Source organism: Equus przewalskii, chromosome 1, assembly GCF_037783145.1.
Source record: "Equus przewalskii isolate Varuska chromosome 1, EquPr2, whole genome shotgun sequence".
Taxonomy (NCBI): domain Eukaryota; kingdom Metazoa; phylum Chordata; class Mammalia; order Perissodactyla; family Equidae; genus Equus; species Equus przewalskii.
In genome coordinates, this window is record NC_091831.1 from 105191607 (window position 1) to 105211870 (window position 20264).

The following is a 20264-nucleotide window of genomic DNA, read 5'->3' on the forward strand; positions in this document are numbered from 1 at the left end:
AAATCCAACTGGCTTTGCAGCTTCTGGCAGGTTAAGAGGCATGCATTTCCAGATGACTTACTGATTTACACCAAATTTTAACGTTTTAAGGCCCTCCTTGCAGTCCCTGGCGCTGGCTTCTCTGAATACTGATGTGGGGCTCTGAGCAGGACTCTAGGTTTATTTTCCAGCGTCTGGTGTTTATGCGCCGCTTTTGTGTTGGGTTCTCCCCAGGACATTGCCTCCTCCTTGAAGGAGGAAGCCTGTGAGCCTCCAGCTTCCTTTGTAACTTCCCAGTTCTTCTGCCCACAGCCTCTGCGCATCTGCTCACTGACCCCAATCACTTTGTTTTAAAGTGCTGTGAGACTGAATTTCTCATCCTCAAATGAAAATAACCCTTGGCTTTGTGTCCACTGCATAAGCACCTCTGGGCACAGATGTTGGCAGTGGGGCCCTAGAAACTCTCCAGGGGTGAGCAGCCTTTAGGATGCAAGGACCAACAATGGCTCACCTCCTAATCACCTCCCTCGACAAAACTAGTAACCTCACAAAACAGAATGGCTTCCTAAGCACATCCCCTTTGCCACCTCTCTCAGAAAATGCAGTGTCCAGAGTGGCGAGGAGTTCAAATCCTCGGTGCCCTCCTCTTAAGCTTTGTGACCTCAAAAGGTCACGTTAGCCCCCATCTTCCCTTTATTCTTCTGTAAAATGGGAACAGAAACTGAATCTTCTTCGTGGGGATGTTGAAAGGAATACATGAGCCATTATGCAAAATGTTCAGCACATAGTTTGGCGCTCAGGGCATACCAGCTGTGCCTATTAGTAGTTAGCTATCACTGATAGTAAAGACTAGGAGGTGGCGTCTCTCCTGGGACGTAGGCAGATTGGCTGGCCAGCCTGAAGGGGTTAGCCCGCCTTCCAGGCTCCTTCAGGTCCTGCCTCTCGGGGCCCGGGTCCCATTGTGCTTGCTCGGTGAGGGTGAGCTGGCGGCCGCCCAGGCGCGAGCACAGGTGCGGCCCTGACCACAACGAGGGCGTGGGCGCGGGCGTGCCGAGCCGAGGTCTGGGGAAGCCAAGTGTGCCCCGAAGGCGGGGGTCTGGAGCGGCCCCAGGAGCCCAGCAGGGGGTGTCTGGGCCGTCCCGGAGGACGCCGATCGGCACAGGCCTCCCGGCGACCGCAGGACCCGCGCCCAGAGCCTGGCCCCGCCCCGGCGCCCCGCCGCCCCGGGTTGGCTGGAGCCGGCCGGCGGCCACGCGCGGCGATCTGCCACGCGCGCGTCACTGGAGCCGCGCCCGGCCCCTGCCCCCCGCGGGCCGGTCGGGGAGGCAGCGGCGGGGGAGGCGGAGGCGGCAGGGCGCGACGCCGCCAGGCCGCCCCGCCCTGGGAGGCGCCCAGGCCCTCATCAAGTGACCAGTATCCCTTCCAGGAGAACACGGTCCTTCAGAGGGAAGCGAGCTCAGCCCGTAGCCCCGGCGCCAAACCGCCGTCATCTCCTTCCTGTGCCGGGTGATCCGTCTCCTCACCCACCCGGAAAAACATAGTCCGCCCCTCACGTCCTTGTGGAGTACCCCTCGCTTCCAAACAGTGTGACACTATTTGCCCACACCCTTGTCTTTCCCCTTCCAAGTACTCTACGGCTCACCAAGATGATAAATCAGCTCTGAACAGAAACCTCACGGGAGAAGGGAGAGAAGCAGCCCCGGAGAAGGGAGGGAAAGGCGAGGCTGGCGGAGGGACACTGAGCGCTGTCCGCGTAGTGCGCACGCGCAGCGACAGGAACGAGTTCCGGTCTGGCCGGGGCCTATCTCCTAAAAATAGCCCCGGTGTGGGGATCCGTGCGCGGATGTCCCGGCGAGTCCCGGGCTGAAGGAGGCGGCTCCGGGCGGCGCGGAGCGCTGGTGGCGGGCCGGGGCTGCAGCGTGTGCGCGCCCGCCAGCTGCGTCGGAGACACGGTGAGGGCCGCGGCCGGCGGGGCTCCGTCTGCGGGGCCGGCAGTGCCAGAGGGGGCGGTGTCGCAGCGAGGGGGCCGGGTAGGGGCTGGGGGGCGCTGGGGCGGGGGGCGGCGCGGCCGAGCAGCGGCGCCCGCAGGGCTCCGGGGACGCCGGGACCAGGCGGCATCCGGCTGGCAGGGGGCCGAGGTCTCGGGCGCGCGGCGGCGGGGCGCGGGGAGGCGGCGAGGGGTGGTCGCGTCGGGGTCGGCGCCGAGGGGCGCGGCGCCCGTGGAGGTGGGGGCGGGGTGCCCCGAGGGCGGGCCCGGGGCTGATGGGCGCCGCGGGCCGGCGGGGGAGGCTCGGCCGCGCGGGCTGGGCGCGAGGAGCCTCCCCGGGCGCCACCGCGTTTGGGGCTGGGGGGCCCCAGTGGTGGACGTCGCCTCCTTGAAAGTTGAAGGAGTTCCCTGGGGGCTGGAGCCTCTCCTGGGCGGCACGCCCGAGGGCCCTTTCCCTCGTCCTGCCCTCCGAGGCCGGAGTCTCCCCGGAGGGATTGACCCCTAGTGCGGGGGGCATTCTGCGCTGTTGTTGGACTTGAAGAACTTCCCCCACTTCTGCTTTGAGAGGTTGGTCTAACGGGGCGGAACGTTTCGGTCCGAACTCCCCGTGTGTGTGTGTATGTGTGTGTGTGTGTGTCAGTGTCAGTGGCCAGGGCGGTATTTGGGGCCGGCCAGGGAGGTGGCGGGGCCGGGGGCACCTGCGGGTGCGGACGCCGGAGCCTGCAGGACGACAGCGCGGGGACAGAGGGGTGCGCTGGGCACCGCTCGCTGCCCCCGGACTTGCGAGTAGATCGCGGCTCGCAGGGAAGCTTTCGTGTGTTAGAAACTTTGCCTTTTAGTGCGATAGCATCAGTCTTTGAACGGCGAGGGTTGAATTAGCAGGTGAGATAGTGCAAACAAGTTTGGAAAAGGTGAGCGTTCTTGAATTAGAAAAACAAAAAATTTTTTCCCCTTGGAAGTGTAACTGTAAAAATGTTTCTCAGACCTGCACTGTGAAGCGAGCCTTCTGTCATGGTCCAGTAAGGAACCATGAGTGTAGATTGCAGAATAGCAGCTAGTGTTAACCTGCATTTTAGTTTACAAGATTGGAGTTCCAAAAATGTGCAATTGGAAAGGCCTGCTGTGATGAGTTAACAATAGTATGTATATTTTTAAACAAATACTGTCTAAAGTTTTTCAAGTTGTTTTTAGCACAGCAGGTTTCCCTTGTGTCGTCTGTTACTGTGTAAAGAGAAGGTTCTCTGAAGCTGTAATTAGGTGTACATTACACGAGTACTTTCCCTTTAAGAATCCAGCTGTGTTGTTTTGGCAACTGCCAAGTACTCCAGTTGTCAGTTTTAAAATCTGTTACCTCGGCAGTACTTGAACAGTTTGTGGAAAAGGTAAACAAAATAGGTTTAAAGTTTTTTTTGAAAACACAAAAATGGTATTTATTTTAATATGAATTTAGGAAGTGAGGATAAAGTAACTATATTGTGTTATTATGGCTTTCATGAGTACATTTTTGGGTTCTGTTGGGGGATTATATTTTTGGAGGGCTCAGTCTTGACTCTTAATTCTTTTCCTGTGAATGGCAACTTTTGTTTAGGAAAAAAGTCAAAAGTGTTTTCACTAAAGCAGATGCCAGCTTTAGTTAGACTTTATGTCAAATGTAATGAACACACGTTATGTGTTATATAAAATATTAAGATTAGTTTGTTCTGTATAATGATGCACGAATTGCTTCTGGAATCCCTTTTAATTCTCAGTGAGTACTGTTGTAAAAAGATCTGTCAGTAGCCATGCTGTGGTGGTGGCTCTCGTAGAAGAACTAGGACTTACAACTAGAATATACAACTATGAACTGGGGCTTTGGAGAGGGAGGAAAAAAAGTTGTGATAATGGTGTTATAATGAAAATACTGTAACGAGCTAAAACTAATGATTTGAATACTTTGTAGACTTAGTCTTTAGGTTAACAGGTCTGTTGGAAGAGTGCTTCCAGTAGAAACTTATTTACTAAAGCAGTCAGTGATTGTGAAGTAATAGTGACCTCTCTAAACACAATTATTTGCTTATTTATATCACACTATTGTTATATATAAAACTATGGGTTTATTTATTTTGGCACAAAGATGATAAAATTATATTTAACTCCTTAAATTACTTCTCTGCAAAAGTTTTTTTTTTTAATTGTTGAGGGGAATGAGTGAGTGAGGGATACGGGGTGTTCAGTGGAAGAAAGATAGCTCATTGGGGCTCAGAAATAATAATTGTAATGTCACCATGTTGAATTATGGTTTGAGAATAGTCTTCTTCCATATTCTTAGAGTTTTTATGTTTCCTTAATGGGTATGTGTGAAAAGGTTTGTTTTTTGTAAGTGCAATTGGGAATAAGCTTTTAAAAATATTGAGTTGTTTCAAGTGGCGATGTTTTATTTTTCAAAGCAGTTGCATTATAGCTTTTCCATTTAGAGTGCAGTGCAGGTTAATATTAATTTTATTAATATTCCAGCAGTAGCAACACCACTCATTGTTTGGTTATCAAGAGAGAGATATCAAAGTGTATTCTGAGGGTGGTTAAATAATTATGAAAATGTTTGTTAGAAGATGATTTTGACGTCTGAAATATTTCAATTAAATCTTTTTAGTAGATTTGTGTTCTGATTTAGGAGGAGGAAGCCATAAGCGAATTGGTTATTGGGAAGTAGCATGTTGGTCAGTCAGGTTTTGGAAAGCCACCTTTCTTTCTCCCTTTGCTGCTTTTAGTCTAGCAAGAGGAATTTAGTGTAACATACAATGATGATGGTCTTGGATTTTCTGCGGGCATTTCTAATTTCATATATTCTGTCTTGTAATCAGACCATATCCCCGTTTTTTGTTTTGGAGGATATACTCATGGTACATGTGAATGTGACAAAGTCTGGCTGAAATTTTCTTTTGTCAGTGATCGGGCAATGAAAATACTGCTTTGTGGATTAAAAATGTTCAATATTGCTTTTTTCTAGATTAGAAAGAAAATTTGTGAATGTTTTTAGTAAGTGAGTGAGTGCCCTCTCAATTTTAAGAAGTAAGAGAAGTGTAAATATGGAAGATCAAATCAGTCTTCCAGTTAGATAATCTCCTGCAAAAGAGCACTTTAATATGTTGTACTGATTTGCAAGTTCTCACAAAGGAAGGCTGCTTCACTTTGTCATCAGATCTTGGTTCAGATCCCAGCTCTACCTCTGACAAAATTATGAGACGGCTTCCATAAAATGGGAAGGAATTACGCTACCTGCCCTGTGGAATTGTTAGAATTAAATGAAATAATGGGTGTGAAAGTTCCTAGCACACTACCTGAAGCTTAGTGTGCAAAAACCCATATTGTCTGATCTCCCTTTATCCCTTCCTCTGTACTTCCTTTCCTTCCTATGAAGATTATGTAGGTACTCTGCCCAGTACCTGTGGTCAAAAGGACTTCATATAATGTATAAATACAGGAGAATGTTCCTATATTTGTTTGGGATAAAATATCCTGGCATCTTGAATTCATTGTCAGATTATACATAAAATGTTTAGTTGGCTGTTCTATATTAGGTGTTTTTTTTTTCCATCTTCTATCCCAAGACCCTCCAGTACATAGTTGTATATTCTAGTTGTATGTCCTTCTGGTTCTGCTATGTGGGATGCCAGCTCAGCATGGCTTGAAGAGCGGTGCTAGGTCCATGCCCAGGATCCAAACCAGTGAAACCCTGGGCCACTGATGCGGAGTGTGTGAACTTAACTATTCAGCCACAGAGCTCGCCCCTCCCTTAGGTTTTGGATCTGCAATCATTGCTTGATTCTAACTCCATAATTTCCCCCAATATTAAAAAAATTCAAAGGTAAATATAAGTATTTTCCCTACTCTTCAGTGAAATAATGTGTTTTGGGAATTGTCTGTAGGAGTTGTCTTCAAGATACGGTATTTAAAACTTGAAATTAGAAAAATATTTTTATAGCCTATCTGAAATAGGTGTATTTTAAAAATAGCTTTTCTTTAGTAGATAATCTATAATTTTTTAATAATTCATTGTTACGTGCTTTGTGGAACTAAATGATTTTATCTGTGTATGCTTTGTATAGTCTATAATAAATGGACCATGTGTCCAGTTTATTATACTTAAGAGTATAAACTCATTTGTTCATTAATAAGTCTCATGCATAGCACGGGATGTGTGTTGGCATATATTTAATAAATACTATCTTTTTTATATATCTATTTACTGATTTTAATAATTATTTGTGTTTACTGAATTTAATTTATATTTAGTGAACTTAATATTTTATTCAATATAGAATTGTTTTAGTAATCACTTGAGATGAGATCATAAGCGTATGAATTTAAAAAATTAGCTGGTCTGTGAAGTGGTATACCAAATGTTTGAACATTGGTGTATGACAACAGATAATTTCCTTCTTCATCAGTTTAATGCTGAAAGCCAGAGAATCATTATATGGGTGGAAAATAGACACTAGTAGATCAGATTTCTAATAAATATCAACCATGGCACATCTTTTTATGATTGTCTTGAATGAGTAGTAATTTTCTTTTCTTCCTTATACAAAAATATAAACTTTCATCTATGAACTTAAAAAAAAGTTCAACCATCAATGAAGTTTTTGTTAAGAAATATTTTGGTAGTAGGTGGTAAATTTATACTGCATGAGCTGGACCTTTTTACCAGGTTATTTTTGTTTCCAGTAGCATACACATGCAGGTTGACTTAGATTAGTTTGAGGTATGATTTGTGATCCTTGGAACAAAAAAGTACTCTTCCTTTAACCTGGTAAGATAATTTATAACTTTTGGCTTATTAAGACAAGGTGCTCTTGGGGCCGGCCCCATGGTGTAGTCGTTAAGTCCACATGCCCTGCTTTGGCGGCCCTGGGTTTGCAGGTTCAGGTCCTGGGCCTGGACCTAGCACTGCTCATCAAGCCATGCTGTGGTGGCATCCCGCATAAAGTAGAGGAAGATTGGCGCAGATGTTAGCTCAGTGACAATCTTCTTCACAAAAACAAACAGAAAAAACAAGGTGCTGTTGCATTGGCTAATACTGTTTACCTGTCTCACCTCTTATCCCCACCCCTAGCAATCTGTCTTTTACATAAAGACTTGAATTATATTTCTGAAATTCAGATCTAAATGTCAATCTTTTAAGAAAAGCTATGAAGGCCTATAAAATTAGTAGAGAGGCAGTAATTTAAGGGATAAGAGATTGACCTCTAAAATCAGACTGCTTAAGTTAGAATACTCACTTTAGCACTTTGTGTTCTTTGGCAAGTTCTCCATTTTCTTGAGGCTCAATGTATAAAATAGTAATTATAATGATACAGAGTTGTTGAGAGGATTAAATGAGATGTATGTTATAAAGCCTTTACCAGAGTGCTTGGTACCTAAAATGCAATAATTTTTTTCTCCTACTATTACTGTCATTCCTACTACTGCTATTGCCATTATTAGTCATGGTTCACTTACTAATACAGTTTTATCCTATCTTTCCAGGCTCATTGTCAGCTGCTATACTTTAGTTTCTATGACCCACTTAAGGCCAGCTGTTTGCTCTTCCCTGAAAAGGACATTTATTTTCATGATGATGTCTCCCACTTTTTTTTCTAGCCCAGAATTTTCCTGAGCTTGATATCCACTTGGAAATCTAGTTGGAATCGTAAATACAATATTAGCCATATGACTAAAATATAGTTATTTATTCCTCTCCCTCAACCTTCTCCCTCCCTCCTACCCCAAACTCTGGGGTCTCTGCTGTCTTTCCCCATCTAAGTAAATGGCAGTATTCAAGCCAAAAAACTTCAGATATCATTCTGGATTCTTTTCTTTTCTCTCAAATCCATTCCATCCCCACCCCCTGTTCCGTGCTCAGAATTTATCTTGAGCCACTCCACTGCTCTCAGTCTTCACTGCCACCTCTTTATTTCAGGGTATCATTATCTCTTGCATGAATTACTGCAGTGGCCTCCCAGCTTAGCTTCTTGTTTCTTTTCTTGCTCCTCACAAGTTCTTTCTTCACACGACAACCCTAGGGATCATTTTAAGAGCGTAAATCATGTCATTTCTCTGCTTAAAAATTTCCTAATGACTTTACTCTTGAAATAAAGCTTGTACTCCTTTCTATGGTCCTAATGGCCCTGAATGTTCTTTCTCCTCCTCATTGTTCTCCTCTTTCATTGGATGCCAGTCTCACAGGCCTCTCAGTGTTCTTTAAACTCTCTGTCTTTCCCTATTTTAAGGCCTTCTGCACTTTTTGAATTACCTGCTTGAGATGCTCTTCTTAAAGCTGGCATGGCCAAACCTTTTGAAACTTGGCCCAAATTTCACTTCCTCACTCAGAGCATCCTGTTTAATGTTGCACTCCATTAGGTGCTCTCTTATACATCTTGTTTTCACACGTCTTGTTTATTTCCTTCAAGACACTTATTATAATTTGTACATATCTTGTTTTTTTAGTTATTGCTTATTTATAGTCTTTCTCTGTTGCCTGAATGTAAAGTCCATGAAGGCAGAAGTCTTGTCTCTTGCTGATAGCTGTATCTCTAGGCCTTAGCACACTGCCTGGCACTTGGAAGACAGTAAATGCTTGAATGAATGCTTCTGTATCCTTGTTCATGTTTTTACCAGGGATTGGAATCCTCCCTCATATACCTGTTGAACTAGTTTTCTTTTAAGCTGTAGCTTGTATGTCATCTGAGATACCAATTTTAATGTCTCTAGACAAAGCTTTTCCTCCTTGTTCTTCATATATACACTATTTGTAGAGGAAGTCCCATTTTAGAATATTTAGAGTATTGTAATTGATGTCATTCTCTGCTGCTAGGCTCAGTTCCTACATCAAAGACTGTCTTGCTCTTTTTGTATATTCACTGCCCGCCAGTTTATCATTGTGCATAGTGAATGCTCAGTTAACATTGAATTGAGTAGAAGTTGTCCTAAGCAACTAAAATGACCAACCACACAAATGAGTTTTCCCAAATCAGATTTTAAAAATTGTAGATACTTTCCAGACTATAAAATACTACATTATGCATTTTCTGTTTTCAGTACATATTAACATATTGTCATCAGCATTCTGGGTCAGGGCAGGAATCCCAGAGCTGTTGAGCACAAGTGGCATTTCCTGTGATTCCATTTTGCCTTCTCACTGGGCATTGAGTAGACATCTTGTCTGAGGGCTATATTTCCAGTTTGAAATGTGTATCCCTGTAAAAACTGTGTTAGAAATTGTAATTAGTTACTGGTTGCTCCTTACTAACCAACATCTCCATTCCCTTCGTTCAGCTTATCCAGCTAATTTTACATTATTTCAGAAAGGCTAACAGGAGGGTACTCTATACAATTTAACACAGTATACATGAAATACAATACTAATTCAACTGCATTGCTAACGAAGATTTAGCAGAGAACTTTTGTGGCCATCATTAAGGAACCAACCACTATTTGTAATAATGAAAAGTCATTCCACATTCTAAACAGCTGACTTACAAATGGGCATATCCCATTTTGGAACACTTGCAAGTTGGGGACTACTTTAGCAAAATGTTTATTTTGATACTGAAAATCTTTCTCTTAATGGTGTTAAACTTAATTTGACATGGATTATGAAGGGAAAAGGAAAGAAGAATCTGGGAGTTAAGATTTTGTTATTCAGAAATGGCTCACTTTCCCCAAAGCAAAAAGTTTTAGTATTGGTAGAAGTTTTTTATTTAAGTTTTTGTTTTGGAAAAACTTAGAAGTTGCAAGACTAGTACAATAAACTCCCATATACCTGTCACCTAGATTCACCAATTGTTAACATTTGGCACATTGGCTTTATCATTCGTTGTATTTGCAGAGTGGCCCCAAAGTCCGGCAACAGATATTATTATTTTATTTTCTTTACACTTTGAAGCTCCTTGATTACATCTTCTGGAGTATGCCAAAGGTGCAAATTTATTTGGTTAAAGTCAAAGGCATATCATCTAAGGCAAAGCATCACAGATGCATACATGGAATAGATGGAAGTGCTGCGTGAGTGCACTGTGTACTTTGCTAACAAGGAAACCACGTATTAAACATATAATGTCATTGAACATATCACGTATTGTAATGAAATAGCAGGAATCCACTCTGTAGATCTCCTTTTTCCTACTCTCCTTCTTCCTCTTTTTTTCCCTCTTCTCCTTTTTCTTCCTCTTCCTATTAGAATTATTTTTATTATTGAACCACTTTTTTCTTTTAAAGATTGGCACCTGAGCTAACAACTGTTGCCAATCTTTTTTTTTTTTTTCCTGCTTTATCTCCCCAAATCCCCCCTGTACATAGTTGTATATCTTAGTTGCAGGTCCCTCCAGTTGTGGCATGTGGGACACCGCCTCAACATAGCCTGACGAGTGGTGCCATGTCTGCGCCTAGGATCTGAACCACCGAAACCCTGGGCCACCGCAGTGGAGCGCGTGAACTTATCCACTTGGCCACGGGGCTGGCCGTTTTATTGAACCATTTGAGACTAGGTATACACATCGTGATCCTATACCCCTAAATGCTTCAGCTGATAGCTTGTAAGAACAAAGACATATTCTTGAATAGCCAGAGTATGGTGGATTCAAGACATTTATTTATTTATTTATTGAGGAAGATTGGCTCTGAGCTAACATCTCTGCCCATCTTTCCCTATTTTATATATGGGATGCTTGCTGCAGCATGGCTTGATAAGTGATGTCCATGCCTGGGATCTGAACTGAAGCAGAGCATGCGGACTTAACTGCTGTGCCGCTGGGCCAGCCCTAAGAAATTTAATCTTGATACTATAATTTAATATACACTTCATGTTGATATCTCTTCAAGTGTGCTAATAATATCCTTTAATAGCGTTTTTCTAGTCCAGTATTTTCCATTGTATTTTAGTTGTCGTCTCTCTTCACTCCTTTAATCTGAAACAGCCTTTCAGCTTTTTTTCTTTTTCCTGTCATTCATAGGTTTTTTTACTTTAAGCTGCACTCAAATTCCTCACCCACTAACATTAATAATTTTAAAGAGTACAGGCTCTTTCATTTGTAGGATGTCCATCAGTTTGGGTTTGTCATATTGCTTCTTTGTTGTTAGATTCAGGTTATGCATTTTTGGCGGGAATACCACATAAGTGATGATATATCCTCAATGCGTCACATCAGGAGGCAATATGATGTCAGATTTACCCATTGTTGGTGATGTTTACTTGCATCACGTAGTTAAGGTTAGCCTGCCAGTTTTCTCCAGGTAAAAGTTATCATTGTCCTCTTTGTAATTATTGAACAATTTGTGGGGAGGCTCTTTGAGACTATGTAAATATTCTGTCCTCCCAACAATTTTTACATAATAGTTTTAGCATTCATTGATGATTCTTGCCTGAATCAGTTATTTACACAGTGGTTCCAAAATGATGTTTTTCTAACTATTGTTCCTTGTTCATTTATTAGTTGGCATTCTTTCTATTGTAAAGAAGAGTTTTTCATTCTAATTTGCTTATTTAACATCGATATAATTTCATAGGTTCCTTTTTATTAAGTAGGTTGTACTCTATTATCTGTCAGTATTCATTTTGATGTTCCAAATTAACCCACGTTTGGTCAGTGGGAGTTCCTTCAGCTTAACTCATTGATTGTTTTGACATGTTCCTCTCATTTTTGGAGCAGTTCCAAACTTTTGGGACTGTAAGATGGTCCAGGCTCATCTTCTGCTTTTCCTGCTGCTGTCCTAGAATCAGCCATTTCTTCGAGGAGTTCTGGTTTCTTTTTATTCGGTAAGAGTATTTAGAAACCAAGAACTGGGTAGTAAGTATGTTGTTGATACTGAAGTTTCAGTGTTTTAGAGCCCTTTGAGCTGACCACCAAGCTAAGAAATTTTGAGTTTATGGTGATTCCTCAGCCAGTAGATTGTAATTTCTCTGTACATTCCTGAAACTCCTTAGAAGAAAGTCTTTTCCTTTGAAAGTGTTAACAGTTGAAGTGATTACTTTCACCCAGTTTTTCTAATTCTCTAGTGGTTAGGTCTTGCTTTCCAAAACATATTTTAAGCTTCTTGGGAGTAGGAATCCTGTTTTTTATATCTCTTTGTGTATTGTGACTCTGTTCCATAGTGCCTTGAACATAGTTGATACTCATATGTTGTTTATAATGTATAATTAGAATAATGACTCAATATTATCTTTATTACTCTTATACCATAATTAAAGATTCTTATGTTTGTTATAATATTTTAGGTAATTTTGTACAAACTTTTAAGTGAATTGGTGATTCATTTGTTCTGTTTTTAATAATTTTACTAGCCTAGAAGAAATGAAAAGCTAAAATTTTTCAACTTTAAAATTTAAAAATCTCATTTCTGAGATTAAAGTGTGTAATTAAAGAACATCAAAATGCCTAATCTTGGCATTGCTGTTTTATAATGTTTTGTTCCTTAGCAAGTAGTAACCTTTCTGGGTATCACTTTAATTATAAAATGAGATGATATCGAGATCCTTTTTAACTCTGTGTTACATGCTTTATACCTAATTAATATTGAATTGTTTATGAAAGTAAAATTAAGTGCCCCAAAGTATAGTGGAAAGAATATTGTGCATCTGAGCCAGGAGTCATTGGGTTCTAATTCTTTGTAAGCATTGTGTTACTTTGGCAGTTTATTTCACAGTTTGGTCTTCATTACCTTATTCATTCAGTCTACTGGGCTAGGTGATGAGCAGTATCAGTGACCAGGTTTGGCTTTCACAGTCCGATGGGAGTATGGACATAAATGCGTTTATAGTCCCCTTGGCTATTTGCTTGATGTGTACAGTGCTGAGTGCTATAGGAGCACATAAAAGGGGTGAGTAACCTGCTTTCAGGGAGACCAGGAAAATTTATCCCAGAGAAAGTGACACCTTCAACTTAGCCTGAAGCCTGAAGAGTGAATAGGACTTAGCCTTGTGAAGAGGATGGGTAGAGTTTACCAGACCTGTCTTAAGGACAGGAGATACACTTAGAGAGCCTGGATTGCTTGGAGAAACTCAAAGAGTACAGTATGGATGGATCAGGTAGTATAAGCGAGGGCAGGTATATGAAGAGCCTTAAGCTATGTTAAGGAATTTGTACTTTATTCTAGGGAAAATGGAAATGTCTTAAGCCTGGAAGGGAATTAATTAAAAAGATGATACTAATTGCACTGTGGAGCATTCTTTGGAGAGAATTAAAATTGGTAGACGGAGAATAATTAGGAGTGTGTTACAACAAATTAGTTACAAGGGGTAAGGTGGCCTGTACTATGGGAGTGGGATGAGCATTGAAGAAATAGGTAGATTGAGAGGTATATTGGAAGTAGAATTAAAGGACTCAGTGGTGGAGGATATGTGGAAGGTGAAAGAGAAAGAGGAGTTGATGGTGATGATTAGGTTTATGGCTTGGGCAGATGAGGGAATGAATGGGCAGTTTACTGAAATAGGAAGCAGAGGAGGAGGGGCAGGCTTGAGAGGAAGATGAGGAGTTGACTTGTGAGAGAGTGCCTGGAAGGATAAAGAGGTACAGTCAGAGAGTGGGATATATAATTTACTATCAGAAGTGGAGCAGTTCCTTATAATGACAAAGCCTAAGGATTTGGCCGTGGAATGGGTGTTTGAAGAGAAATGGAAGTGAAGGTATGAAGTGGTCAGGGAACTGAGAGGATTTATCTATTAAAAAAAAAAACCTTAAGGACATGTCTTCTCTAAGGCAGAGGACCCTGTTTTAGATGATCTCAAGGTTTTCGGTGTTTGGTCTTGGAAAATAGAAATGAAAAATTTCGCATACTGTGTTCTCAGTAAGATTGTTTTAAGTTAAAAACCAAACAACAAAGCAAAAAGACCCCACAACAAAAATATTTTTTCTAAACAAAGCAGGAGACTAATTGCTCCAGATAGCTAAAAATGTCAGTATTCCTCAGTAGTGGCTAAAAATTATGAAATACATCCAGCATACAAAATTTAGAGTGAATAGTGTAATGAATACTAGCAGGATGAATGCAGTAGATATCTCAGTCCTATTGTCCTTTTTCCTTCTTCAGCAGTAATCATTATCTTAAATAAGGATTTACCTTTCTCATTCATTTTTTTTAACTACATATATATATATATTGCTAAACATGTATAGTGTTTCTCATGTTTAAAAACTTTATATAGTGATAGCGAACTTTGCATATCCTTCTGCCATTTATGTCTCAACAAATAATTGTATTGCAGCATTTATCTGTTCTTCCCAGTATAATGAATTGGATATTAACGTTGGAACAACGTTGTTGTTGGATTATATTTGAATTGCCATTGGAGTTATAATTTACTAAGTAAATTTTTATGAAAACTAATCATTTAATGAGCATTTCTTTTTTTATACTCCCCTCAGTAGAAAAAAATTTTTTATTGTGGAATAATGTTAGACATGGAGAAAAGTTGCAAAAATAATATAGAGCGTTTGCGTATACTCTTCACCCAGCTTCCACTAATGTTGGACAACTTACATAACCATAGTGTAATTATCAAAACCGGGAAATTAATATTGAAATGATACTTTTGACTAAATACCTTATTTGAATTTCATCAATTTTTTTTCCTAATGACCTTTTTCTGTTCTAGGATCCAATCCAGGATCCCACATTGCATTTATTTGTTGTGTTAGTCTCCAAATCTGTGATATTAACTCATTCTTTTTCTGTTTTTTTGACCTGGATTGTTTTGAGGAGTACTCGTCATTATTTTGTAGAAAATCTTTCAATTTGGGTTTCTCTGATGCTTTCTTCTAATTAATTTGTGATTTTTCATTTTTGGCAATAATACTACTGAAGTAAAGATATATCAGGAGGCACATTTTATATCGGGATATGTGATGTCAGTGTCTTATTACCGGTGACGTTAATCTTTATCACTTAATTAAGGTAGCCTCTGCTGGTTTCTCCATTGTCACAGTTTTTGTCTTTGAAAATGATAAATATCTTGAGGGAAATATGTTGAGACTATGCTAATTTCTTGTTTCTCCTCAATTCTCCTATTCATTTTAGCATCCATTGATGGAACTTATCTGCAACAGTTATTACTGTAATATTTATCTAATGGTGATTTTTGTAGGTTTTTTGTTCCTTTCTCATTTATTGTTGAAATTCTTCCATAATGAAGAGATATCCCTTCTTTATTTATTTACTGTCACTTATTTACATCAGTATAGACTCAAAGATACTTACTTTATAATCTGGTGCTATCATTATTTATTTTATTGTTCAGATTGTCCATTGAAAGCTCCTTCAGGTTGACTCTTGTGTCCTTTTTTTTTTGGAGGAAGATTAGCCCTGAGCTAACTGCTGCCAATCCTCCTCTTTTTGCTAAGGAAGATTGGCCCTGAGCTAATGTCCGTGCCCGTCTTCCTCCACTTTATATGTGGGACGGCTGCCACAGCATGGCTTGCCAAGTGATGCCATGTCTGCACCAGGAATCCGAACCAGCGAACCCCCGGCCGCTGAAGCGGAATGTGCGAACTTAACCACTGTGCCACTGGGCCGGCCCGTCTTGTGTCCTTTTAACGTCTCCATCCTTTTTTGAGAACTTCCTTGCTTTCTGGTACTACAAGAAATTTCAGGTTCATCTTGTATTTTACCTGTTCCAACCCTGGAATCATCCCCTTTTCCAAAGAGCCTTGGCTCCTTTTATTGGAGGATGGCAATTAGAAACCAAGATCTGGGTGCTAGGTGTGCTCATTGCTACTGGGGTGTCATTGACTCTGGGCTATCTGAGAGCCAAGGAACATATATAAGCAAAGAAATATATATATTTATATTTATGTATATAAATATATATACTAACTCACATGTACACATCTAGACAGTTCTACTATAACATGGCATGCGTGTTCCTAAATATCACCGTGCTATGCAAAGTTGTGCAATAAAAACCATAAAGTTTGTCGGATCAGTGGAGCTAGGGGAACAATACTTGAAAACTTTGTTAATGACACACTTAAAAGAAAGGATGGGAACCTAATAAACCTATTTAAAATAGCAGCATGGTTTTAGATGTATTGAATGGTTAAGTAATAAATAAAAACGTAGTAAATATGGCACTTAACTATGAAAAAGACATGGAGTTTGCTTATATTTACATGTGTTGGAAGAGTTGGGGCTTGTGATTTATTGTGAAGTGGTGGATAGACAGTTATCTGAAATCAGATGAAATGTAACACCAGATGTGGATGGATGTGGCTCTTAGCACATGTAGTAGACTGTGGTAGCTGATTTTCATTTGAGTCAATTCTCCCTTGGGTGCCTTGCAGTTTATTTTTCATTCTCTAATACTTTTTAAATTTTTTTCCATTTCTTTTTTGAATTCAGTCAGCTTTTAAAATTTCTCTTTGTATTTTGTACATTTTTAGTTTTAGTTTTTGAATTTCTGATTCAAAGTATTTTTCATATCTTCAAATACTTGTTTGAATATATTTAATTGTTTGAAATATTGACTGAAAATTTTTTTCTGCTTTGAGGTTGTTTTTCATAGAGAGTTTTTCTTAGTTGATTTGTGTTAAATTCTCTTTCCTCATTTTCTGAATTACACTTTTCTTTTGTTCATTTTCATAGTATTGGGGTGTTTTACAGTATTCCTAGTTTAATGATGCCCTTCTCACAGTCCTGTTACTTCAGTGGTTTTTGTTGTAATGGTTGGAGAAGGGTTGTGACACTTCCAGTTTTATGGTTCTCTTTGGTCTGCTTGCAAGACCTTAAATTTTCTTCTTTTTTTTTCCCTTTGCCATCCAGTTGCCAAAGGACACTTCTCCCTTCCTTTTGCCTGTTTTCTCCCCGAGAAGCTATATGTTGCAAAGTTGTGCCCCTTGACATGGCAGCTAGTGCCTTAAATGGCACCTGTTCCTTTAAATCACCAGAACTTTGAACTGACTTCCTATAGTCTGTGTTCTGGTCTGCCCAGACACTTTTCCAGTAGTTTTAGATTTAGGATGGGTTTAATATTTTTGGTGGTCCTTGCACCTGACCCTTAGGCCCCTTTGCTAGCCTCCATGCCGCCAAGCCTCGTGGCTGAGTGGAGGTGGTGTGACAGCCTGAGAAATCAAGTACTGTGATTTGGTGATATTTCTGTTTTCACTCACCGTTGTTCTGCAGTGCCTGCATTCTTTGTTTTCAGACTATGCTGAAAGAGTCGTTTTATGTAGAATTTCCTTTTCCTTTCTTGTCTTCTCATATGGTTTGGGGGAATATTTTTAGAGTTACTTAGATATGCTATCACCGTTGTCCTCACTGAAGTCTCTATTTTTGGGGGAGAGAGAACCGGAATCTATTGACATGTGCTGTCAGTGCTACAAAGCTTTTAGGAAAAGACATAGGTATTCAGCTTCCACTGGTGAGCTAGAAACTCCAGAAAGTACCTTGTAGGAGAAATAAACTAAATTCAAAATACTCTTACTTCATTCTGATAGCATGCGAATACAGGTTCTGGGTTATTGCAGGATTCTTAAGTGCATTTTTCTGTAAAGCAAGGTTATTAATTCAAAGGTTTGTTTCTGTAATGTATATTGAGAATTCCTTGGTTTTATTACATAAATGAGCTATGGGCCTATATTCAGCTAAGGGCTTTCTTTAGTACTTCTTTATTCTAATAGCAATCTAAGATGTGAAGTTTTTGGAAAAGTTAACTTGTAAACTTGGGAATTTAACTGATAGATGTTAACATCTTTGAAAATTAAACCACATGTGCCTCTCTTCATTCTTTTTCTGCTCTCTTGGTTTTCTCAGTTTTATTTTGTGATCTTGACAGTTGTCCTTTGATTACAGTAAATGGTAGGCGTGTTGTTATTCCTTGATTCTACAGTCTTACATTGTGTTTAATAAGGTGGCACTAAGTGTGTATTATAGCTAAAGTTAGTTGATTCTCTGTCTTTAATGCTTTTTACCTGTATCTTTTTAACATGAGAAATTTAACGTGAAGTTGGGATTACTCATGGAAGTTCTTTATGCTTGGTTTCTAGAATTTACTTGTTTAAAAATATTTATTACCTTTAAGCATTTCTTTCCCTAGAATTAACAAGTTTTTTGTCAGTGTTTTATGTTGTTGGAGTAGAAATTGACTTGTTTCATTGATCGTTATACATTTCTTTTTGTAAAAATAACTAGAATTAAAAGGATATTGACTTTAAACATAAAAAATCTTCCATAATATAAATTAAAACCTTTTGCTTTTGATGCTGTCTTTGTAATTCTCCACCTGACTTTCTAATGATGTGTAAAGGCTCTCAACACCTATGCATAGCTGTCTGTCTTTGGAACCTCGTTTATGAGCTTTAATTTCTTTTATTCATAGTTTTCACAAGTCTTAATCACTTGACAGGCTCTTTATACATTTTCTTTTTATTGCGTCCCCTTTTTCCTTTCGACTGGTAAATATGGTAACCCCAAAGCAATGTACACGGCTCTGTTTCCTTGCCCCTTCTTTTGATTCTGAAATATAAACACACATAAGATGTAACTGTTTGCTTCTAGGAGGTAATGGTTTAGGGAGGGTAAAACCCCATTAATTACTATGCTATATTAATTACCAAGTGATGTATAAATTGTAGACATAATGAATGGATTAGGGAGTTCAGGGAAGGAAGAGTTCAGAAGTGATCAGGGGATGCTTCGTGGAAGAATTGATATTTGAGCTGGATATTGTTTTATTGTCAGAGATGTTGGAAAAGGTACTCTACATAGAGAAAACAGTTTGAGCAAAAGAACTAAAACAGGAAAGTGGGAGGTGTGTATCAGACACAGTTTGGCTAGATTGGAGGGCTTTTCAGAAGTAGAAGATGGTGAAGTGTGTAAGAGAGCTTGAGGTCAGATTGTAGAGCACCTCAAATGTTGAGCAGTGTGGATTTTGTTTTTCAGGTAAGGAAGAGCTGTTGGAAGTTTTTAAGCTTGAAAGTGACCAAGGCCTTCTTTAATATGTCCATATAGGATAATGAAGATGATGTGTTTCTCCTTTTTTATTAATAAAGCTTGATTCCCTAAAGAATAATACTCGCCATCACTTTTTAAAAAGCACAATGCAGGCTGGCCCGGTGGTGCAGCGGTTAAGTTCGCATGTTCTCCTTCTCGGCAGCCCGGGGTTTGCCGGTTCTGATCCCGGGTGTAGACATGGCACTGCTTGGCAAAAGCCATGCTGTGGTAGGCGTCCCATGTATAAAGTAGAGGAAGATGGGCACGGATGTTAGCTCAGGGCCAGTCTTCCTCAGCAAAAAGAGGAGGATTGGCAGTAGTTAGCTCAGGGCTAATCTTCCTCAAAAAAAAAAAAAAAAGAAAAGAAAAGGAAAAAGCACAGTGCTAGATTCATTCTTTAATTTGATTGTTTGAAGGGAATTGATGGGAATACATGCCTTTGAAGTAGGAGACGTGGATAAAGATAGAGTCTCCTTTTCTCATTCTCCTCTATATCCCATTTCTTGATCTCCTTCCCCAGGCCAGACCAAATGCTGTGCTCTCCATAAAGAACTGATTTCTTCCAATTAGAAGTTTTTTCTTTTGAAATTATCATATTTGACCTTATACTAAAGGCAATAGACATATACACACTGCATTGAAGGTTTTTACACTAGTCTTAGTTCTTCTTGCATTTTTTTCATGTAGATTCTCAGTAATTATATAGTAAATGAACCCATTAAATTGATGTCTTTCAAATGATTTTGCAAAGTGCAAAATCTAGGATTTGAACTGAGCTAAGGTTTTGAAGAGATGACTTTAAGTCATCTCTAACCCTGCTGGTCTAGATCAGTAATTCTCAAGCTTTTTTTCTGCTATGAGATAACAGTAGATGAAATTTTGACACATGGACTCCCATGTATCTACTTACCAGAGAAAGTAAAGTATTATAGTAATATATAATTGCCACATACCAGGATATGTTGTAGATGTAACAGGTAGTAGATAATGTGCATTTCTTAGGGCAGTAGCTATAACTCTTCCCACTTCTCTTCTACTTAAGAAGATATATCAGAGTGCAAACAAAGGTGATGCTATGAGGATAATCTGAAGCCCCTCTATGTTATTTTAAGGTTCAAACCAGCACTTTAGAAGTAGCAAATTACTTGGAAGAGAAATCTCAATATGGTGTGCATCTTTCAAGATAACTTTAAGATTTTTTGAATTTCTTTATCGTTAGTTCAGATGTTTTTGTTATTTGTTTTAAATAGGTAGAACCCTATTTTGATGTGGATTAGACTAGTAGTGTGGCTTTTATTCCTGGATTCCACTTCATTTCTATAAGCTTTAGCGTTTGTGTCCTTAAAGAGACCTCTGAGGC

General features: G+C 40.0%; 1 protein-coding gene across 24 annotated transcripts in view; it reads left to right on the top strand.

Moving 5' to 3' along the window:
• Window positions 1-1298: 1298 nt before the first annotated feature.
• The window catches only part of MEF2A (myocyte enhancer factor 2A), a 167639-nt gene continuing 148673 nt past the window's right edge, over window positions 1299-20264 (top strand). For 6 of the 24 annotated variants that reach the window (XM_070619894.1, XM_070619713.1, XM_070619698.1 and 3 more), the window contains exon 1: window positions 1474-1931. The gene's annotated coding sequence lies outside the window, so the exon portion shown is untranslated. Of the gene's footprint in view, window positions 1932-2234; window positions 2534-20264 lie in introns of those variants that run through there. The other 18 variants (XM_070619849.1, XM_070619860.1, XM_070619891.1 and 15 more) reach the window with 13 other exon arrangements.